This window comes from Eleutherodactylus coqui, chromosome 11 (assembly GCF_035609145.1).
Source record: "Eleutherodactylus coqui strain aEleCoq1 chromosome 11, aEleCoq1.hap1, whole genome shotgun sequence".
Lineage (NCBI taxonomy): Eukaryota > Metazoa > Chordata > Amphibia > Anura > Eleutherodactylidae > Eleutherodactylus > Eleutherodactylus coqui.
In genome coordinates, this window is record NC_089847.1 from 15,448,801 (window position 1) to 15,459,667 (window position 10,867).

Genomic DNA, 10,867 nt, shown 5'->3' on the forward strand with positions numbered 1-10,867 from the left:
GTCCAATAGCTCACAGATACCTTGATGTCATTTCCCCTCCTATAGTTAACGCAGAACCGTGTTGTCCGGTTCTTCTTAGGCATGAGGACTACAGGGAAAGCCCATGCACCCTGTGACTTTTGGATAATTCCCAGAGGCAGCATCTCCTCAACCTCCCACTTCATACCCACCTGCACTTTGAGGGAACCCTGGTAGGCGGACTGCCTCACCAATGGGTGGCTCCCAGTGTTCACCTGGTGATCTGTCAACTGAGCCATCCCTGGTTTCTCAGTGAAGGTGGATATAATGAGGAGCAGGCCTTCCTGAAGCTAGGATCGCTGGTCTACAGACAGCTACAGGCTGCAAGCTGCATTCTCGATGGATCCGCCCCAAGTGTGCGGTGGTTAGCAGATCCATCAGGACCTCTCCCTCATCGAATGCAGAGGGGGGTTCTCCCGTGGGGTCCCTTAACACCCCCAGGCTGGCATCTGAATGCCCAGCAGCCTTAGACTCCTGGCTTGGTACAGCCAGAAGGAACGTTAAGGTCAATACCTTGGTGGCTTCCTCCAGGACTGGCTCGGGATCGTCCTCTGCCCCGTTGGATGGGGAGACTGATTGTCCGAGAGGCAGTGAGGTCCCTGCATTCCAGGCACTCTGACTGCGGGTGACAGCAAATATGCCTGGTGGGCCTTGGGGCGAGCCCATCCCAATTACGAAAATATAATTCATGTAGAGCTAGGACCTTCATACGACCAAATATTATTATTTAAGACTAGCTGATATACCCGGCCTCGCTAGAGTTCATTTGATACAGGTGTTTACGTGTTGTTTGCATGGAAAATTTTATTAAGTCACGGTTACTTTAGAGTAACTGAGGAATAAAAATGTATACACATAGAGGAGCATTAGATTCTCCTCAGGCTGCACATACTGATGTCCCTCTGCAGAATGTGCCACTCCTCCCACTCTCCTTTTTTAGGACCTAAAGAATGCTTACGCCAAATTTGACGCTTGTATGACACAAGAAGTTACATTACATAGGAGTGAACTTACTTTTGCAATTAGCATTGAATAATCGAGTTGTGCCCCCTTTGCTTTTCCTATTTAGGACTTAAAGAATGGTCATGCCAAATTTCATGCTTGTATGACACTCGGAAGATAGATAATTAGATTAGGTACATTACATAGGGGTGCCAATACTTTTGCACTTAGCATTGAATAATCGAGTTGTGACCCCTTTACTTTTTCAATTTAGGACCTAAAGAATGGTTGTGCCAAATTTTATGTTGGTGCAACACCAGGAGGTTACATTACACAGGGGTGCCAATACTTTAGAAATTAGCATTGAATAATCGAGCTGTGACTCCTTTACTTTTCCTCTTTAGGACCAAAAGAATGCTTATGCCAAATTTTATGTTTGTACGACACCGGGAAGATAGAGAATTAGATTTTGTACATTAAATAGTGGTGCTAATACTTTTGGACTTAGCATTGAATAATCAAGTTGTGACCCATTTACTTTATTTATATGGGGCCTAAAGAATGGTTGTGCTAAATTTCATGTTTGCACAATACCGGGAAGTTAGAGAATTAGATTAGGTGCATTATATATGGATGCCAATACTTTGGCACTTAGCATTGAATAATCAAGTTGTGACCCCTTTACTTTTCATATTTAGGACCTAAAGAATGGTTGTACCACATTTCATGTTTTTACGGCACCGGGAAGTTACATTACATAGGGGGGGCCAATACTTTTGCAGTTAGTATTGAATAATTGAGTTGTGACCCCCTCACTTTTCCTATTTCGGACCTTAAAAATGTTCTGCCAAATTTCATGCTTGCACAACACCGGGAAGTTAGAGAATTAGTGGCGAGTCAGTCAGTCAGTGAGGGCTTTCACTATATATATATATATATATATATATTTTTTTTTTTTTTTTTTTTTTTTTCCCCTAATATGAATTCCTCCAGGTTCAGCAAGTCTGCCAGATGAATGAGCTAGCCCTCTGCTAGCAAAATGATTTTTATAAGACTCCATTAACAAATGAATATCCAATAAAGCTTAGTATCCTTATGCTAATACCAACAAACAAATACAGGTGGGAGAGAAAGAAGCAGGGGTTATTTACCCCACAGCACAGCTCTTGTCTAGAGAAGGTGAGACAATGCCTTTCTACATGCAAATATCAACAGGCTGGGGGAGTGAAAAGTCTCCATATAGTGCTGTTTTGTAGATCTAAGTAAGTGATGCCGCTGACAAAGGACAAATGGGTGAATGTGATCATGCTGGCGGGGTAAGGGTTAACACATCAAACACATTCTGTAAATTATATGGTAAGAAGTGTTATCGGACCACACCATTACCGATCTGATGACCTCGTTGCCAGGTGCCAAATTGGTAGATATGGAAGCATGTGATAAGAAGATTTGCTAGCAATTATCTATCAATAGCATGAAATCACTCCATGTTATGTCAAGACACTTCTCCATGAGAACTCAATGAATTCTACTTTATCATCAACATTACCAACTCTTATACAGAAAGAAGAAGGCGGATTCAAGAGTTACTTGGTACAAAGATTAGTGTTACATAGGTGACAAAGCTGATTGATCATAAGGCTTATTGACATCTACCAAATAGTCTCAAAGCTCTTACGGCTCGTCTCAGACATAGAAATTACTTCAGTCAGGATATTGCTGTTGTATTAGACAATATTTCTGCAATAGTTGTGTGTCTTCTCTGTTAACATAGCTTAGCCTTATTTAATTTGTCTGTGGACTTCTTATCTTAAAATCCTTGTTACCAGCACTACAAAGCATAGGTTTTAGTCTTCTGTTTAAGGGTCAGTAGTCCAATACAAGGTAAGAAGCATACACTTATTGCATTCTGAAACTTAACACGTAATATTCCATGACAGAAGTATCCTGTAACAATTGTGTAGGAATAAACATGCAGACTGTATGGAGACTTTTGATTCACCCTGTATGTTGATGGCAATATTTCGAGCTATACTACCACACATGAGGCTGAGCTGCTGCATCTTATAGATATACTCTGATGTGTGGAGGTGGGTGCAGAGACGGGCATCTTCTGTAACAATGACTTGAGAAGCAACAGTGGCTGTAATTAACCTATTAGTGCCCATGGTAGTCATTTGACAATTTTTGTTTTGACATTTTTTAACCCATTAAGGACATGGCCTATTTTGGGCTTAAGGACGCAACGATTTTTGGCGGATTTTAATCTTCATTTTTCAAAAGCAACAACTTTTTTATTTTTCCGTCGACGCAGCCTTAAAAGTGCTTGTTTTTTGCATGGCAGAGAAAAAAGATCCAGCCGTGACAGAGGGCAGATCCACAGCATCCAGACAGGTAAGTATATCTGATTTCTTGGCCTCGTCTGTGGGGCAAGAGGGACCCGCTGCATGGGGAATCCGTGCCGGCCCAAATTTCCCCGTGGACATGAGGCCTAATAGTACCTTCTCAATTGACAACATTACTGTGGGCATTCTGCAACAGCATACTGCAGCAATTACACAGTAAATCCATAGTGACCAAATCTGCACCATTTAGGGCTCATGCCCACGGCCATATACTGCAGCGGAGTCCGCCAAGAGACCCCTTACTCACCTCCGGATCCACTGCGCAGCTCCTGCATGACGCGCTGGCGCGCATGCGCAGTACAGCACATGACGTGCCGGCAGTGTCATATGACGCGGCTGGCCGTGGGGGGCGTGTATTCACGCTATACTTCTGCTGTGCTACAGCGGATGTATAGCGTGACGGCCGGCTTCCATTGACTACAGTGGAAGCCGTCCGCATGTATTCCCGCAGCAAATAGGACATGCCGCGGGTTATTTCACTTTGCGGAACTCCGCAGCGTGAACATTGAGCTATTAGATTCAATAGAAGCTAATAGCTGCGGTGAAATGCCGCAGATTTCCGCTGCGTTTTACGCGGCAAAAATCCGGCCGTGGGTAGCCCTTATTTGTGGGTTTGGCCATGTTTTTAATTATGGATCTGCAGAGGAATTTAACTCTTTCATTTAAAGGGTTAAATTCTGCAGCAGAAATCCACAGAAGAAAAAGACATTTAGAATCTGCAACATTTATCAAAAACACTGCAGATTTGTTGCAGACAATTTCCACATCATGTGAAGATTTCTCAAATCTTCTCCCCACGTCTTATACTGTAAACGCTGTGGAATTCCTACAATGATTCCGCCAGCAGTAATTTTGCAGCATTTAAAGTCCGTGTGGAGCCGCCCTAACTGTCGCAAAGTTCATTAAAACCTCACAAGAAAAAGTTATATCAGATCCGGTTCAGGTTGTGTGAAGGAAGAAACCCATGTGAGATCTGAGTGAAGCCTTCTTACCTCCATCATCTTCATTTCCAGCATGGACTCTCGGGGAGACCAGTACAAGCACAAGAGTGCACAGACCAATGTACGCCCAAGACGTCTTCTTCTTTGGATACATCTTTTACATCATCAGCATGTTCTATAGAGAAACAAATCCAGATGGAGGAGCTCAGTCACAGGCAGTAATGGCCTTACTATAAAGCCTCATGCACAGTGTAAGTATCTTACTCACCTTCTTACTGGGTCTAATTATGAGGTTAGCCGCCATAAATGTAATACAAGAGTGAGTGTTATAGTATAAAGTGTAACATTACTGCTGCAGAAGTTCTAGAACTATTATGGAGGGATGTATAGAGATAGGCAGGAAGACTTACCTTTTCAGGTGAGAATTCTGGAATTTTTTCTTCTTTGCCAACTGTCTAAAATCTCTCTTTCAAAGAGGCTCACCGGCCGCTGTAGCACCAGTCAGAGAGGGATTATTGCAATTACAGAGTTCTGATACAATAGCAGAATTTATTATGCATTTCACAGATAATTCATTAATGATTACATGGGTGGTGTGAGATGTGGGGGGAAGAGGTGGTCTGCAGTGTTGGGCCAATTATGTGTTTTATCCCTAAATTACAGTGTATGCAGTAAAGAAGAGGTTATCATGACCTTATAAGAGAACACTTATTTACTCCACATATTTGTATTATAGTTAATTAATGATAGGAAGCTTCCTAAAATCCACAAAATTATCCTAATATAAATAACTGTAGTGGCCCAGAACACCATCCTGGTCCCCTCCATAAACGTGTTGCCCTATGCAGATGCACTGTGCAAAGCTTGTCTTGTCATATTCAGTGTGTGTTCCACAGCTTGGCGTTTGAGAGGTTAACTCTGCTAAAATCATAGTCTGCATGTGAATGTATCAGTCTGTCATGTCATGTGGTATAAGTGAAGTCATAAATGTGAGAGATTGAGAGCGGGAAACGAGTTCAAGTCCATCTTCAGTGAGTTGCTGGCCTCACACAGAGCCTCATGGAAGCACTTTCAGCTTCCATGTAGGTGAAGATGGAGAAGAAGTAGAGATATCCCGTAGTGACTGAAATCTGGATGTGAGTGGAGTGAGCCCCAAAAACCCATAAGAAAGAGCATTCATTAGTAATTCTGTATATAGAGATCCAACATAAAGGTACTAATTCAAATTACAAGTCTTTCCTGTGTGGCCATCAAGAGTTAGGATCACCGCACAGAAGTACGCCACAAGTCACACCCACGCGTCTTCAGTGCGAAGTGTTGATACTAATCTTTTGAGTAAATTATTGTTGCAGAGTGTCTGTGGAGTGACCCCCTATCCCCCTTCCTCCTCTCGAGTGCTCCCACTCCAGGAGCGGTACCTGACAAATAAAGCGGACTGTAGGACCGGTGTCATCCTGTGTATCCTCCCTGATCTCTGTTCTGTTTTCTCTGTGAAGAATTGTACCTGCATTACTGTGAATAATTGTTTGCTAAAGTTTACCAAGTAAAGTTATACTGGGCCCTAACTGTTCCTGGGGACCCGAGGTACTATGCACAAGTCTCTGTGTTATTTTCTCCCCTACGTAGCATACCGGTGAGTGGGAATGGTAGCATCACGAGTGATAACTACTACCCCAATCATCCCGTTTATTGCCATTCTCTATCCTAGGGGTGTTGAAGGTGGTCTGCAATCCAGCTCTGGCCTTGGCTATGTATCATTCCCCTGGTAAGTGCCACCTTGACAAGCCAACACTTTACCCTTCCAGCTCTTCACGTTAGTCAAGTGTTCAGAGTACCCCTCTGGGGTGTTGCAATAGCTCTCAGACCACAGGTGCTAATATTGTTGCATCCTCAATCTTTATCAAAAACACATTTTATTATTATGTTGTCCCTACCAAAAATCTGTGTAAAAAATGAGCATTCTGACCAAAATCCATTTATACAGGGGTTAATTAGAAAAAAGTATCTGAGGAGCGACCTAATAACTATGTATAGCTTTATCAGGGGACAATACAGAGATCTCTCCCTTGATCTGTTTATATCCAGGACTGTGACAGTAACAATGGGGCGCTCTCTACGTCTAGAGGAAAGAAGATTTGTTCCCCAACATAGAAGGAGGTTCTTTACTGTAAGAGCAGGAGAGAGACTATGGAACTCTCTGCCTGAGGATGTGCTGATGGGGAACTCGATGAAAGAGTACAAGAGGGGCCTGGTCACCTTTGCTGAGTGATACAATATTACATGTTATAGTCACAGATTACTTCAGAAGGGTCTGTGATCCGGGGATTATTCTGATTGCCAGATTGGAATTGGGAAGTTTTTCCCCATAAAATGAGAAAAATTCTTCTCCAACGCAGTCTCAACTTGGTTCTAGTGATTGGCAACGATCAGATTTGGACATTCAGCATGGCATATCCTAGTAATAAGCCATAAAAAGTCTTAACACAACACCTGAAAACTTTGGAGTTTACAAATAAATCATATATGTGATAATTATAATCTGGCGCTGCAAAGATAACGCAGAAAAACTAAATATAATGTAGTTTTCTCTTCCCAGTGTTTTTCTTTTTAACAGGAGCCTAAGGCCCAATGTCCGCGGGTGGATTTGATTAGTGGAACCCGCGCGGGTGCCCTGCGCAGGAGCTTCGCATATCAGGTTGCCCATAGGGATGCAATAGCATCTGCAAAAGAATTTAAGGCATGTGGATATTAATTTTTTGCGGATCACACGCGCTGGAGAAAATTGCATTTGGGTGATATCTTAATGGAACGGCTCTCCATGTTCGCCTGAGACGGCTGCTAGGTTAGGCGGGAAGAAATATAAATGTGCGTGGAGGAAATTAATTTAAGAGACATCATGCAACTTAATATCCGAGAGCAACTTTTTCACTATTTCTATTGATTATAAAGTTATGTTTTTTTTTCATTTTTTTCCTTTAGTTTTTTTGGATTTGGATCCAAGCTTACAATCCGCTCTATTCCAATATCTTATAGGCAAAAAACGAATTTATATCAGGCCCTTTCCGACGTGCGCTGTACATATACGGCACATGTCAGTTGTCAGTGTATGGAGCGGGCTCGGGAGCTGAGCCCGCTCTACACATGGCGGGTGTCAGACATCTTTGACAGCAGAACCCTGCGTTCGGGAGCTGCAATTGGAGATAGCATCAATTGCGGCTGTTAACCCTTTAAACACCATTGACAATCCTGCCAGAAGTGTTTAAATTGAGATGCACTCAAACAGCCTTTATGTGATGAGATAGCAGGAGTGCCATCTAGGTGTAATGGCAGCTATGAATGCTTGCCTATTAAGACATGCCTATGGCACATCTTCATAGAATGCTTTTAGAAACACAGTTGTCATGTCTGTCCAGGACTGCCAACAAGAACAGGGTACGGGGGGCAGCTAAGATGGACACGAGAACTAGCTTGTACAGGTGGCTAGATGCAGAAGGGACAGAGAACACCTCTGCAGGAAGGTGAAGGTCTTTATATCATGACCGTGCGGCACAAAGTACACGCTTAGCACGGGCGCAAGGTGATGATCACACTGGATGAAGTTGTAGTTCACCGTCCACAGTGAGACAAAGAGGACAACTCCAGGAAGGTGGAAGCCTGTCCCTAAACTAACAGGGAGATGAAGGGTCCCTGCCTGAAAGTGGAGTAATCGCCTTGATAAAGGCAGCCCCACTGTCTTCTTCCTGGGCCCAGACTGTCCCCATAGGGAGCCCTGCAGAGGGGAACAGATACAACGATATCAGAACGATAAAGGAAACATACAACTGACAGGAAAAAAACTGAACAAGTACAGACAAACAATAGACACAAACAAAGAACAAACCAAAGTGCCAGACACACAGGAGCTCTGAGCAGGCTGACTGCTCAGGGATCACTGAAATTAAACAGCGACTGCCAGGCAGCAAGAGCTGGATCTTATAGGGAGGAGGGAGAAGCTGATTGGCTGACAGAAATGTCATTCACCAGCTACACCTCTCAGACACTAGCAGGACTAATTACCCTGGACTAGTAACCACAGGAGCTGTTAACCCTGGCTAGTCTGGATAAGAACCTACAGAAACTAGGTGTGCTGGCAAATAATTAACTGTATGCTGACAGACAAACAAAAGGGGCATCTAAAAAAAAAAAATATATATATACAAAAACGACTTACAGGAATTATCCATACGGGCCTGAAATAAACGCATAAGTGTCACAATAAGAAACAAGAACATAATTAAGACACCTTGAGCATAACTATTGTGCCTTACACAATCGGCCTCAGTCGCGATAGTCAGAAAAATAAGAGTGTAGAAAACCGGAGGGCACATTACTTTGCCATAAACGCGCCGACCGGTGTTCAGCTTCGCTCACAAGATAACACCCCACAACTCATACAGGTGAGAGCGTCCCGAGTGTCACCTGAGATAGCGCTAATTCATCATCAATCTACCTACTACTATCCCATGACTTCTGGCATTAAGACCAATATCATCCGACAGCGGTTACATATCCGCTCTTGATGTGGATTTATCTTGCGTGGCTTAGCCCCATCAAAGCGGGCTTGAAAAAAAAAAAAAAATCACACATGGCTCAACAGCAGCATGCGCCATTCCGGTCTACGGAAACGGACGACAACGGGACGTGCCGTGATTTTTTTTGTTTTTCATACGGAATCGTTTCATGCGAAAAAACTGCCGTGTAAATAGACTCGCCGGCTGTTAGGGGTCTGTGTGCGTTCCACAGGATACACGGACGGCATGTGGCCCCAAAAGTATGAGACCCTGATAGGAAAAAAACGTATAAAAAAGTTATAATTAAAAAAAGATTCGCCCCAAATAACCGCATGAAGCTCATGATGTTTTTAGGGACTATCCCAATGTCTGGAATTATTTGGCCAGGATGCACCGTAAGACGTAACGCTACGGAATTCTGTACCAAAACCCACAGGCCGGGTTCAGATGAGCGTATATGTGCTGCGTATAACTCAAGCAACATTTGCGCACGTAACAGGCAGTGAATAATTGATTTCATGTGCGTATTTTCGGTCGCATGAAAACATACGCAACAATTTCTATTTTGCGCACATTTGCAGAGAGCAAGAGTCTATTGAAATCAATCGGCTTGCGTAAATTCGTATGACATAAGCAGAAAACCTGCGTATTCGCGGTGCCCATACGCACAAACTCAATGCGATTTTTGTCTTTATTGAACACACGGTGTATTTACACACATAGTGTGATTGTTCTCAGCAAGAGAAACGACGTAATCTTGTAGATATGATACCTTTTAATGGCTAACAAAAATACATGATGTAATAATAGCCAGCTTTCGTACCAACGCAGGGTACTTCTTCCGGCTTAAATGGATTGGATCTGAAGAGGCATGCATATTTATACACACTTATAACATACATACTTATGACAAGGCACAGATATGGTTGTGATTGGTTCGCACTTAAAAGGAATTCTGCAAACCAGAAAACAAACTTTTTTTGTCTAGGCACTGATAGCGGAGTGAAAGTTTTATGGTCTCTAAATTACTGTTGGAGGGGGGGGAAAAGGTCAACAGGCTCGAATTGTTATAAGAGATACACAAACATTTTTAGCTAAATACTGATAAGGGAGTGAAAGTTAATGGTCCCTGAATTACTGTTGATGGGGGTCTTATCTGTGCAATCAAGTCTCACACTTCCCATTCACGCATAAATCCTGGGGAATAATTTAACCCAGTATTCAGCGTGTCAAAGGTTGTTATCAATTTATATTCCCAAATTCTTCTGTGGTTTTGTGACTTGAAACCACCCTTCAATATCAAAACTCTCATATCTCCTATGTCATGTCCATTGTTAAGTGCGAACCAATCACATCCATATCTGTGCCTTGTCATAAGTATGTATGTTATAAGTGTGTATAAATATGCATGCCTCTTCAGATCCAATCCATTTAAGCCGGAAGAAGTACCCTGCGTTGGTACGAAAGCTCGCTATTATTACATCATGTATTTTTGTTAGCCATTAAAAGGTATCATATCTACAAGATTACGTCGTTTCTCTTGCTGAGAACAATCACATTTTGCTCTACTGGCTAACACGGTACCAGATCTTTGTTTTCATTACACACATAGTCATATGGGAGCGGCCAAAATACACGGGTGCAGGTGCGTTTCAGCCACAAAAATAGAAATGCGCGTACGCCCGTGTGAACGCGCCCTAATAGGGTTTTGCTGCGGAACTGCGGGCAAATTTAAGTAATTTGCAATTCCACAAAAAAAAGCGTAGTCCCCTGTAGATATTGGCGCAGAATTTACAAAGCGTTGTAGTGCGTTTTGCGGGCGAGAGACGTCTTATGAGGCCCCGCAAAACACTGTGTGCGCTTTTCATGAAAAGTAATTATCATTCCCCCATTCCTAAAATACCCCTGAGGTAGTGAGGCAAGCTGCAAGCAGAAACTACACTGCTTAATGAAGCTCCTCCATTATATGGTGCGTGAAGGGCGGGATAGACATTAGCCAACACTGGAGGTA